We start from the raw sequence: 19,377 nt of genomic DNA on the forward strand, positions 1-19,377 counted from the left end.
ATTCAAAAACCATTCTCGAAGCTCAGCAAGCTCTCCAGTAACTAATCAGGTAAATTCATGCAACTACTGGTGGTGGTGTTACTATATCTGTATGGTCTATCAACCATAGTCGTGGCTATTTATGTACGGTCTATTGGGGCCTGTCTGTGTCTGCCTGTCGTGGCTGTCTGCGTTTAGCCTATTGTGGCTATTTCTGTTGGTCTATTGGGGCCTGTCTGCGTCTGCCTATTGTGGCTGTCTGCGTCTGGCCTATCGTGGCTATTTATGTACGGTCTATCGAGGCTGTCTGTGTCTGCCTATTGTGGCTGTCTGTGTCTGGCCTATCGCTGCTATTTCTGTATGGTCTATCGAGGCCTGTATATGTCTGATTTAAATAAAAAAAAAATCATGCTAACTCTCTCTTTATAGTTTTCAGGAACCTTAGGATTCACAACTGGTGGGTATACTTTCATCTACTTATTTTGGGGGGAAGGCTGGCCCCGTCTGGAGGTCTCATAATCCACCTAATTTTGGGGGTCGGCTGCGCCCCTGCCTTCGTCTTCAGGCAGGAAATGCAGATTCGCTACCCTCGGATTACGAACCAAAGAAATTTATAATTGTGCTTGCTGAGCTGTCAATAAATGTATGCTTCGTACATCATTTTATCTCCCGAGTCTTTCTGGTAAAAATGGGAGTTTTAGCCTAAGTTCTGCCAGGAAGACTCAATCACTTCGTCACTTACCTTCATCATTATCCAATCACGTCTTTATACTCCTGTATGAAAAGATCGTACTTACACATGTTTGAGTTCGCAGATGCCGACGCGACAACAACCTCCACCCTCCCCACCACCACCAGGATGGTCCTGTCCTTACCTTCCAGGGGGGTTGGTTGCGCCCCTGCCTTCGTCTTCAGGCAGGAAATGCAGATTCGCTACCCTCGGATTACAAACCATGGACGGGGCCTTCCGCCAAAGAAATTTACAATTGTGCTTGCTGAGCTGTCAATAAATGTATGCTTCGTACATTATTTTATCTCCCGAGTCTTTCTGGTAGAACTAGTTAATTATAGACCAATCTCGAATCTCCCTTTTCTGTCCAAGATACTAGAAAAGCTCTCCTTAGAGTTACAAATGACCTGCTCTTATCATCTGATCATGGTTGTATCTCTCTATTAGTTTTATTGGATCTTAGTGCTGCGTTTGACACAATTGACTAAAACATTATTTTGCATAGACTTGAACAATTTGTAGGCATCAGTGGAAGTGCATTAGCAAGGTTTAAATCGTACTTATATGACCGCCATCAGTTCGTAGCAGTGAATGAAGATCACAAGTGCAGTATGGAGTACCTCAAGGCTCAGTACTAGGGCCTCTACTCTTCACGCTTTATATGTTACCCTTGGGAGATACCATCAGGAAACATGGTGTTAGCTTTCACTGTTATGCTGATGATACTCAGCTCTATAATTCTTCACGGCTCGGTGAAACACACCAATTTGAAAAACTAATGGAATGCATAGTCGATATAAAAAACTGGATGACGAGTAATTTCTTACTGCTAAATTCTGAAAAAACAGAGGTGTTAATTCTAGGACCTAAAAACTCCGCTTGTAATAACCTAAAACACTGTCTAAGACTTGATGGTTGCTCTGTCAATTCTTCGTCATCAGTTAGGAACCTAGGTGTGCTATTGATCGCAATCTTTCCTTAGAAAGCCACGTTTCTAGCATTTGTAAAACTGCAATTTTCCATCTCAAAAATATATCTAAATTACGGCCTATGCTCTCAATGTCAAATGCAGAAATGTTAAACCATGCATTTATGACCTCAAGGTTAGATTATTGTAATGCTTTATTGGGTGGTTGTTCTGCACGCTTAGTAAACAAACTAGAGCTAGTCCAAAATGCAGCAGCAAGAGTTCTTACTAGAACCAGGAAGTATGACCATATTAGCCCGGTCCTGTCAACACTGCACTGGCTCCCTATCAAACACCGTAATCAAACACCGTACAGATTTTAAAATATTGCTGATTACTTATAAAGCCCTGAATGGTTTAACACCTCAGTATTTGAATGAGCTCCTTTTACATTATAATCCTCTACGTACGCTACATCCTCAAAACTCAGGCAGTTTTATAATACCTAGAATATCAAAATCAACTGCGGGCGGCAGATACTTTTCCTATTTGGCGCCTAAACTCTGGAATAACGTAGCTTAAAGCCCTGCATTTCAGCCCGAGCCCGACGGGCCCCGACTTATTTATGCCCCTAGGGCCGGGCTTCAGGCCAATTTTCACGTTATAGCTCACATGCGTGCCGGGCCTCGGGCCTTTTTTGGGTTATCCTTCTATTTATATTTTTAGACATTAAATAAAAAAATGAGAAGTTGACGTCGATGATAGAAAAAATAACATAGAAAGACATTTCATAACCTCATAACTTTCATAATCTGATTATTCAACCCGTTATAATTAAACTGACATATTGACATGACAGTCTCACGAGCGCACGCACGCTTTTCCATCATTATATTACGATTATACTTCACTTATATCCACTTATTGTAGTAGTAGCTATTATAGGCCTCTAAAGTAATTTAAATGTAAACAGCAAGAGACCCTGCTACCGCAACTGTCAAGACTGGCTCGCTCTGTGTTTAATGTCCCGCCAGCAGCATCAGCGAACGTGTCTTCAGCGCAGCGGGAAGAGTGATAGAAGAGAGGAGGACTGGGTTAAAACCTTCCACTCTGGATGCTATTCTTTTTCTCCACGATGCTCTGTTAGAGACTGTTCTAACTTTTCATTTGGCTGGACTTTATCTTCGTTTAACTGTTGGAAACTAATGGAAAAAAAGAATGGACATGTTCTGTGGTGCATTTCTGAGGTAAGATAACCTGCAAATTTGTTTTTAATTAATTTAATTTGTTTAGATTTTAGGCTATTTCTCATTTCGTTTGCGTTTTCGCCTGCCTCAGTATTTCAATTTTTTTATTTTATTTTACTCACTGTGGTTTAATAAATAAACATTATAAACAACTGTTTGTAAATAAACAACTGTTTGTGTGATATGCTTTAAGTGTTTTATGTATGGATTTTATTGTAGCCAAGTAAAGTAGCCTATTAGCGTTAATTTGAGAGGCATAATTGATTAAATATGTTTTAGGCTACTCGCTGTTGGCTCGGCTGTTTAACGTTAATCGTCATTTTAAAAAAAATGCTCCAAACATTTTTCTAAATTAACTTGATAAAGAAATAAAAAGAAACATAACACAAAACTGACCCATTTTTTTAATTGTTGCAAATAGGACAGGCTTCCGCTGTGTAATAAAATAAATAAATAAAAACACGGGCTCGTGTCGGACTCTGGCTGATAATTCTGAAGAGCTGTCGGACACGGGTCGGGCTAGTGCCTGAGCATCTCATGGCCAGGGCCGGGCTCGGGCCTAGATTTGAGGCCCGTGCAGGGCTCTAACGTAGCTAACATTGTTTGGGAGGCAGACACACTCTTGCAGTTTAAATCTAGATTAAAGACCCATCTCTTTAACCTGGCTTACACATAACATACTAATATGTTTTTAATATCCAAATCCGTTAAAGGATTTTTAGGCTGCATTAATTAGGTAAACCGGAACTGGAAACACTTCCCATAACACCCGATGTACTTGCTACATCATTAGAAGAATGGCATCTACGCTAATATTTGTTTGTTTCTCTCTTATTCTGAGGTCACCGTAGCCACCAGATCCAGTCTGTGTCCAGATCAGAGGGTCACTGCAGTCACCCGGATCCAGTACGTATCCAGACTAAATGGTGGATCAGCACCTAGAAAGGACCTCTACTGCCCTGAAAGACAGCGGAGACCAGGACAACTAGAGCCCCAGATACAGATCCCCTGTAAAGACCTTGTCTCAGAGGACCACCAGGACAAGACCACAGGAAACAGATGATTCTTCTGCAAAATCTGACTTTGCTGCAGCCTAAGAGTAAAATCATTTAGTTTCAGGGTGTTTAGATAACATGAACAACAACACATTCAAGTATAATTTAGGGTCTGTGTCTATTAAGTGTTTCTCTGTCTGAAAGAGGAAGCTGAAAACAGACTGTAGGTCTTTAAGATATGAGATATGATTGTATGTTTTACTTACCCAGCAACAGGGTTGGGGTGTTACGTAATCAGGATACAAAAATACAGTAACTGTAATCCGTTACAGTTACGTCAAAAAACGTAGTAATCAGATTATAATTACATTTTGAAAAAAGGGGGAATACTTTCAGGATTACAATGGTTTCATTTAAAACTAAATAAATCAGTATTTTGGCATAATAACACTATATTAAGCGCATGCGCAAATAACAGCTGTCTACAATCTCCTCAGACGCAGATTGAATCACTGTTGCAAAAATGCGTTAATTTCATGGAAATTCCGCTGCTATTTTGTTTAAAAAGAAGAAATTGAAAACAACGTTGTACAGTGCAAACTGTGCCTTCCAGCAAAGAAAACACTTTCTTCATCGAAGGATTCGACATCCAACCTAAAGGAGCATTTGCACTTTTAAAAATTAGTTTTATATTTGCAAAGATAAATATATATATATATATATATATATATATATATATATACACTAACTAGACATCCAAAACGCTGCTTTTACCGCCACTCCTACCGCCATGGCGGCAGTGTAAAGTGCATTTGCAGCCTTTGACCGCTGAGTGGCGCTTTAACCACAAGTTATCAAACAAGCGCATCAAAGCACATTTTCGCAAATAGACGTCAGTTTTGCCTCGCTGATGTGTTACATTTGACTGCTTCAGTCACAGAAAATGAAAGAAAAAAACTATAGTTTAATATTTAATATATTTAATATTTAATACTCACAGAAGAAAGTTTGGTATTTATGAAGTTATATGCATTTCTTAGAACGAGAAAGAGAAAGAGTCTGTGCTTATATTTTCTAAGCTACATGGTATTAAACCATATTTTAGATTGGACACATTTAAAAGGTGTGCAGTATTATTTATATTATATTAATTATGTGTTATATTATTCGAAATAAATTGTGGTTTACTTTGCATCCGAGCATTAAAAGTGGTAGCCTATTTTAGGGGGGTAGGCTACATGGATTAATATGCAAAATGTCAATATTTTAATATATTATGCCTATATTTTAATTTATATTTTATATATAAATATATTTTTTCCTTTAATAAAACAACATGCATTTTTGTTATTCGTTACCTGCCCTTTATTTTGACATAACCTATTGGGAAAAAGACATTTTTCTGTAAACTGATTAAGAAATCGTTGCATGTTTAAATGTGAAGCAGTGTATAATTTCGTTCCCATTATTTAGGCCTAATTTGCCTAAAACAAGAAACGAATAAAATTAAACCGGCACGATTAAATCTTTGAAACTCTAAAGAATTAATAAAACGTCCTCACAATTAAACGCAAGTTCTCTCATTATAATCAACAACATTCACACGATGTAAAAAAAAAAGCTTTAGTAATTGATAACTAAAGTAATTTTGAAGGGAACCTTCTTTACTTGCTTTTAAAGTAGGGTAATATTATATGGCCTAAAACAAATAACAGTTTTTTTGTTTTTTTTAGAAAAAAAAATATGATTTATGATTTAAACCGATTTTTAAATCAATATTCAAATGACGAAGAAATTTTACAAAACAAGTTTTAATATAGTTCTTTATCATTCATTTAGCAGTCAAATTTATAACTGCAACAAGATGATTAATTTAATACTAGCCCATCATGCATTTAACCATCCACTCAGCTTTAAGAGCTGTTCAGATTAAAACTGGCAGCTCAGCAGTGAGTCAGTGTCATGGATGGAGGACCTGTTAATATTTTTTCTAGTTTATATTTCCATCTCGTTATGCCGCTGGTTTAGATTTTTTTTTTGTTCTTATAGAACTTATTTGTAAATAGAGCAGTCACTGTCTGTGTCTACACCAGACGCGAAAGTTGTCATCTGTGTCCCACAGCGAAAAGTGTGTCTAAACTTGATGACATCTCACTACAGTGTCAAATCATCTGAACACAGTGTCAGAACATTTCATCATAAACAGAACGAGCATCCGTTCACTGATGGGGATCGTGTCCAGTGTATCCATCACTGGGTTCTGTTGTCTTTTGTTGGATCGTTCCACTTGTGTCCGGTGTAGATCTGGCGTGTGTTTTTTAATGGGTTATGTTACAGCCCTGCTTGTTTTTAATGTTTTTATTAAATATCTGTATTGACTGCATGGTCATATCATCATATTATTTACGGCAGCAGAGTCTGTGAGAGTAGCTAGAGCAGCAACAACTTCCTTCCGCGCTCAGAGCATCAGCTCTGACTTCAGTATGTTTGAAATATTATGTTCATAACGTAGCCTATATAAAAAATAATAAAAAAATAACATGAGGGTTTCAAAGTGATTTAGGCTATTGTGTGTCAACTTTTTTCCCTATCACATGCCAAACTAATAACATTGTAAGCATTAAATCTTTAATTGCTGCCTTCTGCTGTGAAAATTTTGTTTGTGATGAAAATAACAGTACATTTTTGTCAGTTATTTTATCTAAACAGATCGATTAATTTCCTCAAGATTTCAAAATCAAATAGCCTACTGATAATGTAATAGCACTGTAAGATTACATTTGTTTGAATGCATTATTGCTAAAGCCATTGAGTGTGAATGTGCTTTATCTGTTTAAATCATGCTTTAACCCGAAAATAATCAGTAAAAGAAACAGACAAACTTATATAGCCTTTAACATCCCGCTTGACTATTGTTTATCACCCAGACTTACTTGCTTTCATATATTTTAATGGAAAAAAAATGCAGCTGCATTTAAATGCAGGTGTGTAAAATATGTGCAAGATTTGCACTGCACGTGTGACGGTAGCTTTTATTTTATTTATCTTATCTTCATTACAAATCTTGTTTGGTTTCATTTTGGATAATTGCATGTAAAAAATAATTTTTGTTGTAATGCAAAATGTGAATTAATATTCATATGCAAGTATTATTATGCAAAATTATTAAATCATATGCAAAAATTATTAATTCACATTAATGACAGGGCGCATTAATATTCAACATTCAACAATCTGTGAATGTTGCAATTCTCTGTCGGAGAGAGCCAGCACTGTGCATTTTATGAATAATGAATTGTTATGAAAAGTATGCATTTTATTTATTCACATGCTGTATGGTTGAAATGATATTTTAGTTCACAACTTTAAGTTTCATTGTTGAAAAAAATTCTTTATTGGCTAATGTTTCATAAACCTTCAGTCGTTATGCTCTAAAAATCCAATGCCATTTGTAATTTCACAGTATTTTCACCACCTAAACCACTAACCTTTAAAGTCACAATTCTATAATGGTCAAAATTACTCAGGCCAATGGTATTTTTTAATGACATTTTATTATTTTTTTATTTTTGAATAATTGTAGCCTACATAAATAGGTGAAGCAAAACAAATATTCGGATCATCCCTTATTTTTTCCCTTATTTTCTTGATGAATAAACACTTATTTTCTACAAGAATAAACATGAGAACATAATACTAATTCATATAGAAATAATTTAAGCAGTTAAAACCTATTTTTAAACTTGAATTTAAATACTATTAAACTTTAAATTCTCAAGGAGTTTATAAGTAAAATAATTGTAAAATGTCACAGTGAATGTTAAATAGCCTAAATGAACTTGTGTTAACGATATAATTAGAACTAACAATACAATTAGATTTTTTTACATGAACAACTCATGTATAAAATGGGACAGCAACCTTTATATCAAACATTTTTAAATCGTCCACAGCTGAGCGTCGCGAGAGGGGAATCTGCACCAGAGCGCGTGAAGTGAATGTGATGAACGAAGTCATTTTCAGATGCAATAAAAAAAAAAACTTGATAGCCTATATGCAGGCTCTGCTCTGAAGCATATAATAATTCTAATTACTGTTAATTATTAATTCATGAGGTAAAATAGGCTTTGTAGTTCACGCGTGTTTCAGTATCGATGGAAAAAAATCATAATTAACAATATGTGGAGGAAGTGGATCGCTGCTAACGCTGAATGTCTGGTGAACGACTGCTGTTTCCAGTGAATATGTGCACGAGACACCAGCGCGATCAAACAGCTGAAACAGAAAATACTAAATTTTGTTTAGTAGTGTTAGTAGTTTAAAAAAATCAAGAATAATAATTATTGCTAAATGCTGCACCGTTCTCATTTCGCTCTGCATAAGAAACCTGAAGATTTCTTTTTTAAACCAAGAATGAACTGAAATGAAAATGAAATGAAAACATTTTTCTTTTATCCGTATATATATATATATATATATATATATATATAGACTGTAGACTGTAGCCTAAGACTATCCTACATTTTGAAATGAACTCACTGTAAATGTTTTAATATTTTTTTTAAAGATTTTACAATGTTATATCATAATATTATTGTTGTTTTACTTCCTCCATTTATCTCATTTTACAATTACATTCATTTCGCAATCCGTCCCTTTGCGCCACCTGGCGGTAGTTCCGCGAATGATTTTAACACGCGGCTGAATTCAAGTAGGTATCGCTGCAGCCCGGAGACCTCCAAGTGGGAGGAGCTTTTGCCGCAAGTGGGCTGGACTTCACGTAGAGCTCCAAGTGGGAGGAACTTTTGCCGCTAGTGGGCGGGACTTTACAAATGGGCGGGGTTTAAGCGGAAATTTCACATTGCGTCATTGCCGGGGTGCGCGCGAATGATGATGGTATAAAGTAGCGATACTAATGAAAAACAGATTTATTGTTTTTCATTTTAGTTTAAATTTTATTAACAAGAGGCTATATAATTTTGTGACAGCTGCAAACATTCAAGTATATTAAATTATATTAATTTTATAATTATATCAGTATCAAGAAAATGAATCCCTTGTCAAAAAATCCTAAAGGATTCCAATAAGAAAACTGTACAGGATTCTAATTGGATTTTCTATCATATTTTGGAACCGTTCCTATAGGATTCTGATAGGAATAGTCTTGTAGGACAAGACATAAATATCCTGTAGGATCAGTCCTATAGGATTTTAATGGGATCCAGTTGGGTGACTGTTTATATGGGATTTTTTTTTTATTCTAAAAAGGTACACTTTTCCATTGTATTTGTTTAATGGACAAATAGTACTTGCAGTTTGCCTAAACTCACCCTGATGTAGACATTGTTTATTGTATGTTGCATGACCTTAAGTAACATTGTAAAAAACATGAGCGGTGATTTGTGCAGCATACAGCATTAGTACGAAAAATTTCTAAGGCCCTGATAATGGATTGATCACACACACACAATATGTAGCACTTGTGCTTCCAATGTAAATATACACTAAACCAGTTCTAGACCCAAAGGGAGGAACATATCTAGAGTGAGGAAGAACATATAAAGTGTATACAAGAGACCAGAAGTTGAATATGAAAATAACACTTTACTGTAACAATAATAATAATAGCAAATACAATCACATCACAACACAGAACAATAAAACATTAAAAAATATGTAGAATTTGATATTGTAAATCATTATAATACACCTCAAAGGGAATTTAAACTGTTCATTTAATGTAATAAAGTACTATTAGTGTGTAATGTAAAAACAGAAAAAAAAAAACGAAAATAAAAATATTGTATCAAATATATTCCCAAGCAATCACTAATGCTCTGTCAATTGAACATATGCATGATTACTTCCTGGTTTTAGATAAGCCAGCTCAGTCATTTACAGTCAGTTGTACTGTGCTTTAAGGGGAGAGGCCTTTTCTCAGCTTCTCTAATAAAATCTATTCACAATTTGAAGAAAATCTTTATTTATCTAAGAGGATGAAACGTCCACATTTACCATTAAATGTTTTTAGTGTTAAATATTACGCAGGTAATTCTGCTAAATTGTTCTGGACTCATTGCTTCGATTGACAGTAATAACGGAAGACAAGCCAAATTCAAATTCATTATGTGATTTGAACTAAATTCAGATTAACAAAACTACAACAGTAACAAGTCTTTGTTAACTGAATATATTTAGCAGCTTTTACAGTTAAGATAAAATAAAAAAAATTGATTTACTAAATTAAATCTGAAAATATAAAAAAATATTTAATGCATTATTTAATTGTTATACCATTAATATTTAGCTTATTTAATTTGTAGTTAACTAGTTAATTATTTAAATAATTATCCCTTATACACTGTTAGCGTTGGGACATTTCTTTTATTTTTATTAAATGATATGAGACTTTTTGATTCCTGCACTTGCTATAATTTATACTTCAGTACGAAAAAAAATACACAAATTTGGAGTCAAAATCTTTAAAGTGAATTTTACTGCACAGCTACAGAGTTGAGCGGGTAAATATTATAAGGGTTTAAAAAATGTTCATGACTAAGTAAGAAGGTAATCAGAGCATTGTGATGTAATTTGGGAGATAGCATCACTAATGTTAGCCTACACCTAAACCAGTGGTTCTCAAAGTGTGCTACAAGACCCTCTAGCTGAATCACTAATTTAATTATAAATTAATGTTAAAGCACAATACTTTTGAACTTAAATGCAAAAATAACTAAACTCAAATGAAGATTAAGTCCAACACAGTTTTTATTTAACTTTTAGGTACAACACATTTTTATTTAATCATTATTTCAGTTTTTTGTTTTTTTTATTTACCTGTTTGTAAGCACAGTGTAGTGTTAATGTTAATGTTCAAAATGTATATTAACAATGTTAAAGTGGCTGACAACAGTAAATATAATAATAGTTAGGCCTACTACGCTATTGAATTTTAATGCATATAATTGGTTTAAAATTTTGAGAACCACTGGCCTATAAACAGTTACTATAGTGTTTAGTTTTCAGCATTTCAATGTAGTTACGTGTCTAGGTAATCGCCTGGGAATACTAGGCTTGGCATATACAATTATGTGTTGTTAAATAACATAAAACTGTATGTGAATGCCATCATCTATCATTATTGTTATGCTATCATTAATTATGAAGATGGAAGTTTTTTTTTCTGACAAGAATTAGGCAGGAGATGTTTCTGTACCTGTATAAACCACAACATTAAATCAGTTTTACCGGAAGTTTACGAGTATTGGCTTATCTTTATGCGGAATTACCATGCATATAGTCAACTGGTTACTAGGCAATGTAACAGGTCCTTCAGCTGACAAAGGCTCGCCATCTATTGTCATGCGTGTCTTCATGTTCACACTCATATCACGGGAGAACGGTCTCATGTCAAACTTTTTAACTGGAACATAAAACCTGACCTGCACAACAGAACATATTAATCCATTAATACAAATAAAGCGCTACACAAAACTGTAAAGCACAATTCAAAACGCTCAAAATGGTGGCAGAACAGGCATTCTGTACTCGCTACTTCAGTGTTTTATATAATTACATTTTATTATAAATGGCATACATTAATATTTCATTAATATCAGTTGTTAAATTAGCTTTTGCTATGTAACGTTAATGGCAGACTCCTGTACTAATCAGCAGATACAGTAACTAACGTTAGATCAACAACTCACCAACAGATATAATTACTTCACCCAAAATGGTTCGTTTGGGATGCAGCTCATATAAGTATCATTATTTCTTCCTTTTACGCGTCTTTCAATAAACTTTTAACAAGTTAAACAACGTTAATCACTCGATTTCTCAGCTTCCTCGCCTGACCGTTACCGTTCAAATTATGCACGCTGGAGTGTCACGCCCCTTGTCAAAAAATCCTATTGGAATTTCAGTTTATCCTGTAGGATCTTACTGGATTCTTAGAATCCTATTGGATATTCAGATTTATTTTAATGGATTTTCACTTTGTCCTGTAGGATCTTACTGGATTCTTAGAATCCTATTGGATATTCAGATTTATTTTAATGGATTTTCACTTTGTCCTGTAGGATCTTACTGGATTCTTAGAATCCTATTGGATATTCAGATTTATTTTAATGGATTTTCACTTTGTCCTGTAGGATCTTACTGGATTCTTAGAATCCTATTGGATATTCAGATTTATTTTAATGGATTTTCACTTTGTCCTGTAGGATCTTACTGGATTCTTAGAATCCTATTGGATATTCAGATTTATTTTAATGGATTTTCACTTTGTCCTGTAGGATCTTACTGGATTCTTAGAATCCTATTGGATATTCAGATTTATTTTAATGGATTTTCACTTTATCCTGTAGCATCTTACTGGATTCTTTCTAAACATTGTGAATTAAAAAATTTTAATTCTACTTTGTCCTGTGATATTTTTTTAATTATATTAATTATTTAGTGAATTACTTTTTAGAGTAACCTTTTTAGAGTAACATTGTGTGTCTGTGTGTGTGTGAGATAGAGAGAGAAAGAGAGAGAGAGGCACAGAGAGATCATGCTGTAAACATCTAAATCTGTATTGTAAAATTTAACACAATTGATCATACTGCCACACCCTAGAACTGTTTTTGTTCCCCATGTTCCTTGTGTGATCTAGTTTCTGTCTCCTGTTAATTGTGTCATTATGTTCATTAACGTTCGTATTATAAATTAAATTCTGTTTAGTGTTTCGTTGTCCAGTCTCGTTGATGTATAAGTGTGTTTCTACCTTCTTGTTGTGAATTACCTCGATGTGGATTATTAAAGACTTGCTATTTATCTTCTTCCTTGTGCTTCTCTCTCACACCACATCGTGACACAGTTTATTTTTTATCTAAAGCTGGGATATGCTATGCTGACAATAAAATGTTTGCATAAGTTGTGGTGTTTTTCTAGGTAACAATAAATTGCAATAAAGTAACCATTTTTACATTATTATAATTTTAATCATCTCACTTTAGAAATTATATACATTTATACAGATCCATATAGAATATAAATACAATTTAAAAGAAATTTGCAGTTGCAGTAACACTATGCAGTTAAGGTAACATAAAAATATCCAAACATCAGCTGAGCTCTTTGAATCATCTCACTTTAGAAATTATATACATTTGTACAGATCCATATAGAATATAAATGCAATTTAAAAGAAATTTGCAGTTGCAGTTACACTATGCAGCTAAAGTGCCATAAAAATATCCAAACATCAGCTGAGCTCTTTGCTAGGCCTATACTGTATATCAGTCAAGCTCTATGTTGTTTGGTTGTAATGCAACATAGCATGTTTTTTTGAAGCTTATGTGCACAACCTTGCGGACAACTTCCAGAGGTTTCACAATCATGACTGTTGCAGTTGGCACCACTTCTTTTATATGGGAAGGAGATCCTTCAGGCACAAAACCAGCAGGTGCAGTTTGTAAAAGCTGAACTTGGATCAGTGGATTGTTTTTGTGATCATGAATAATATTTACAATTGATTCAATCTTTCCAATGCAACCATTTCTTAGTTGAACAGTAAAACTGTTGTGTTTGTACTCCTTTCCATATTTCTCTGTAGTTAACAGTTGTCCATTTACAATGGCTCTGTTATATATCTCTGCCGAGTACTCATCTTTGTCAGATAGATCACAGACTGGGAGCATTAAGAACTTGTCCTTGTGATTTAGGACTTTTTGTCGAGAACATCCCAACAAAACGAGACCTTCCAGCTTCTGTGCCTTAGCAACAAGAGGATAAACACCTAGCCAGTCATTGACAAGTTTGTCCACTCTACTTGAGACATCAGCGTTAGTCATAGTTTGTTTCAGTATTTGAGGAATTGACTGAAGTATGTTAAACTGGCGTGCAATTTGAGATGGGATGTAATTTGTTCCATGACACAACCTCTTCAGTTTTTGGTTGTGGCCCTCAAATGAAAATGCAGATGTACACCAAAGAGGTCCAAACATCTTCACAGAGAAGGGCAAGTGTGTGAGTTGATGGACATTGAAGGACATTTGGCACAAGCCATATGTCATTGGTATCTCCTGCACAAACTTTGTTATCTTGGATGTTCCGGCTGCCAAGTCACTTTCTGTGATTGTGTCTTTAAGAAAGCAAAAAATAGCAGAGACTAGAAGTAGCCAATGTTTCAAAAATTTGGTTGGAAGAATCTTGTACAGAACAGGTCCACTGTAGAACAATAGCCAGCTTCGGCATTCTGCAGCCTTCCACCTTTGTGCTACTTTCACAGTCCGTGGTACTCTTGGTATATCAGATGGAGGTTTGATGGTAAGCAGCCTTTGATCCACATGCTTATGTGATGTACCAATGTACCAAGGGCTGTCATGGTACTTGCTATTGAACCACAAGTCCAAGAATTGCTTGGTCACTCCCAAGAGAACACAGTGCATGTAGTCAGTTGGAAAGCTGTCCACAATGTCAAAACCAGTCGAGGGATTCAGGAGGACTAATGGTGATACTGTCTTCACACCATAAACATGGTCAACATCATTCTCAGTGGCCATCTGCCCACATTCAATAACATGGGCATGGGTTCTTTTTTGTGTCTCAGTAGGTGGATAGACTCTGGCATATCCTTTTCCCTTTGGCACTGTTTTTCCTTCATTTAAGCAATGGCCACATCCATATGCACCATTGAACTGATGTATACCTTGAAGAACATATCAGGTTTACCACGCCCAAACCAGACACCTGCGAGTATTATGTTTTTGAAACGAACATTTGGGTGGAGTTCATTGATTACACATCTGATTGGCCACAATGAGAAAGGTGAAGACTTAAACATTGGAATGCCATCACAGTTCCATAGTAGTGATATGTCATTAGCTGTGAAATTAGGGAGCATTTGATACATTTCACCCTTTCTCACATCATTTGTTCCATTTTCTTCTGGCTGAAATACACACTCTTCTTTTTGAAGAATGTCCCTTAGCTGGTCCTCAATAGAGAGACTTATATAAAAATTGCCTTCTGCAAGATTCTTTTGTTGGTCATTTATCTCATTGCACTCTGGACAGTGCATGTTGTTCTTTGAAAGATGTTACCGGCAAACTTTGCAGAAAAGGTGAACATTTAGAGACTCAGATGGATCATGGAATAGTTTTCGGAAGAGGTGGAGAGACTGTGGCAATGTGTTGCTACTCGGGAGAAAGACATTCAAGAGCTTTAAAAGGTCTTCCACAGTACTTGCTGTTAAACTGTGCCTCAGTGAAAAGGACAAAATTAGAAGTACAGCCTGTTCAATTGTTATCTCTGATCCTGTGTAAAGAGGTGTCCCAAATTTTTCAAATTGTGAATTAGAATCACAGTTTGTGTCAGCAGTGTCATCCATAGCAGATTCTACCTCTCCCTGAGTGTCACTCCACTCATATTCGACATGGTCCATTTCATCAACAGAATCATAAAATTCCTCGTTTTCCTCACTGTCTGCAAGGGAGTCATTCTGATGGGTAACATCTTCCCAGCTGTGATGAGGAGTGTTGTTTCTTCGCCATCGACTTGTCTTTGGAAGAGGACAACTCGATTCTGGATCCAAAAACCTAGTAATGTAATCAAGTTCTATTTTAACATGTGACAGTGCTTTCAAGTAATATGGTAAAGTCATAACATTTCTTTAACCCTCTGAAGCTGTTTAGTTATTTTTGTGTTTTAGAAAGTTTTACACTTTTTACTTCATCAAATTGGTACACAGTTTGGTAACTTTTGTGGCATTTCCTAAAGTATAAGAATCATCCATTTGGGAAAAATCACACCGCTATTAAAGGGGCTGAACTCTGAAACATCAAGTGTGCAAAGGATTAAGACTGTTTACTCTAAATTGACCCGGAACACTCAACTTAAACTAGGAAAACATTTGCTGAAACATTCTAAGATTTAACTCAACACACTAAAAGTTTCCTTTGACTTAAGCATTTTTAAATACACATAGATTTTAAACACCGACTGTAAACACACTGACTAAATGCAACTGGCTCTGATTCAGTGGGTTCAGAAATCAGATCATCAGCCACATAAATCAAGTTCTGATCAAGCATTCCTGTTCATTTTTGTTACATTTTGAATTTTGATGTTATAATTATTACAAAATGTTTTAACTGTAATCATTATGTAAAAACTGACACTGCATATGAACATTTCTAAACAAATAAATAAACAAATAAATAAGTAGGCTTCTTGTAATTTAGATGATTTTCTTTTCACCAGATGGCACCAATATGCCTCAATTCATTGGATTTTTTTTCTCCATGTTTATATAAAGAGGGTGAGAGTTTATACATACATATATATACATACATATATATATATATATATATATATATACACCCTCTAGCATTGTTCATTTACTCTAGTCACACTAGACATATATATAGAAATATGAGAGAAAAAAAATCATATATTTTTTTTAAAAATTATATTTTTTTCTCTCCGATCTGCAAACAATACAAGCGTGACTAGAGTAAATGAACAATGCTAGAGGGTTTAAAAACTTTTTTTTTCACAACAAAAACAAATAATCATATCAATAACAATATTGTATAAGACTTACAATATCCATAAATATAAAAAAAGAGTTTGGATTTATTAAATGTACTCATTATTATTCGAAATATTTTTTTTTTAAATGTATTATTTTTATTGCTTAACTTCAAGCTGTAAAAATAGGCTACCTTTTGTAAGGACCTCTTTGTCGTGCATTCATTTCACTGTAGGGATATCTTCTGGTTTAGCTGAATCATGTGGTCACTGTTGTGCAAAGATCAAATATGAATGTATCTTCCTGCATAATAATAATTTCAGAACCTTTCTCAAATCAAAATTATAAAAAAAATTAATATAAAAAGAACGATTAATATATATATATATATATATATATATATATATATATATATATATATATATATATATATATATATATATATATATATATAAAACACCGCCCACAACTCACTTGGTAGGCGTGAACATTTAATTGCGCATGCGCATTTCCTGCACAAACTGCCACGGTCGGACGACAGGAGGAGACGACAGGAGCTTGAAACCGGAGGGAGCACTGACAGAAAATTGTAAGTGACATATTTACTACTTAATTCATGTCAGTATTTCACACAATATAGAAATATTTAAGCGTAAGCCTGTGTAAAATGTTTTTGTTAAGTGGCCTAACTTACGTAAACATCTGGTTAGTCTTAGGTCGCTATAGAAAAAAAAAATACATATATTATGATATTATTTAACGGGTTACCTTCGTCAGCTACTTAAACCATAAGTAGAAACTGTATACTAATTTCTTAAATGTTATTTTTGCAATAATATCGAAATAGACGATCGTCAGTGGCTGTCAGTTAAGGCCTAACGCTCCGTCTTACGCGCTGGTTGCTTAGTAACAGTTTTGAACATCATTTTGGAGGGAAAAGCCCCTGCACTGTTCTAAATCTACCATAAACCTCAGTTCACTGGGCTTATCGCTTGAATATAAATGAGAAGATAACAACTTGTGTTCTTTGCTTTTGAGCATATCTCTGCCTAGAGAAAGCAAGCAACAGGCTGTCATAACGTTCAGACCTGCAAGCACCAAGGCCGTTTTTTATTATTATTATTATTACCAGTCTATTATTATTTTTGTTACGTTTTATTAAACAGGGTTACTTAATAGAAACTTCAGAAGAACAGCATTTATCTGAAATATAAATATTTTGTAACATTATAAATGTCTTTATCTTCACTTTGGATCAATTTAAAGCATCCTTGCTAAATAAAAGTAAGAATTTCTATGACCCCCCCCCACCAAAAATTGGGGTTTGCGGGAAAATTAAGAAAAGGGAAGCAATGGTGCAGTGAAAGAGAGAACATTTAATTATTTTCCATGGACTTGTGGTTTCAGAATTTTTTTTGGGGTTCAACAACTTGTCCCTGGAGCAATATCCTTAAAAGGACATATTTGATAATTTTTTTATCCTTAATAGTTAGACTTGTCCCAGTTAGGGTTTAAAAGGTAGAAATATGTCCTTTTAAGAGTACTGCTACAGTGTCAAGCTGTTTTGGCCCCTATTTTTCTGTGTGGCCTGGATGAGTGTGAGATATCACGGCCTGAATTTGCATCACAGTCTTGTCCTCAATGAAACCATATACTATTATAATAAACATGTTTTTATTTGCCAACATCTCAACTATCTGATTGACAGAATATTGATGCTGAAGAATTTAAGATTTTAAAAAAAAAATCCTATTTAGAAAAATGAGGTTCATGCTGATACAATGGATCGAAGATCCCCCAAAATGGGATGTGCTTCCAACCAATAAAATGATACATGGCCGCTGTGAAATTGGTTGTATATGTGACGTTTCATACGAAGATGAGTCAAGCCCTGCAAAAATTTTAAACATTGGTAAGTAATTTTATGTGTTTGTATTAATATATAAGTTCTGTGAAAAAATTGATGCAAACTTTGATAATTATTACTATTTATAATTTAAGGAACTAGATCTGCAATGCTGAAGCAGCTAAATACGGTCATCAACAGGACGGGGCCTGAAGGAAATGGAGAACAATTGGGGAGAGGGCAGCGCAAAAAATACCGCCGAATACTGTCGGAGAGCTCCAGCAGTGAGGAATATGAGGTAATTTAGGATTTTTTGTATGTGGTGGTAATTTCAGACTAGGGTTGTAATGGAATGAGATTTTCATAGTATGATAACCGTCTGAGAAAATACCATGGTTATACGGTTTCACAGTATACGTATTAAACATTTAAAACAATTTGTTTTTGGATGGGGGGTTGAGCAAATGTTTGAAAGCATGTGTTTATTAAAATGTCATTACTCAAAAACAATAAAAATTTACCATTGATTATTTATTAGTTTAATAACTTATATTTATCATTAATAATTCATACAAATTAATAAATTCTGGTTTGACTTAATTTTTCTGGATTCTGTACTTATATTACTTAATATAAATATACTATAAAAAATGGTGGTAATGAAAATGCATACAAATTAATCTAATTGATGTTTAAAGACCTGTATTCTTTTATTTTTTTGCAAAGGGCTGCAAAACAGAGATTTACAAAATTAAAATGAGGGACAAAAATTATATTCCTTAATGTTTATGTAAATTATTCTCATAATTATTTACGAAGTAGGCTACATTATAGTACAATCGTAATTTCTGTCAATTTCTTCAAGTTAAAAAGCAAACTTTTATTTGGATGGGTTGTATTGAAGAGCTTTGAGTGTCAGTGTATTTGTTTTTGACAGGGGTTTCTCAAATAAAAGTCTGAAATTATTATTAATTGTTCTCTCAGTGAGGCTCTCAGTGTTTGTGTTCACGTCCTCAGATAGTGAGACAGCAGGCACTGTTAAACCTGGCACTTTTAGCCACGCTGGCGCATACTTGTGTATTTAGTACATGACAATGCTGCTCATTCACAGAGAAACATGCAAAACAAACAGATTAGACTATATATTTGTATA

The sequence above is a fragment of the Carassius auratus genome, unplaced genomic scaffold (genome assembly GCF_003368295.1).
Source record: "Carassius auratus strain Wakin unplaced genomic scaffold, ASM336829v1 scaf_tig00217198, whole genome shotgun sequence".
NCBI lineage: Eukaryota > Metazoa > Chordata > Actinopteri > Cypriniformes > Cyprinidae > Carassius > Carassius auratus.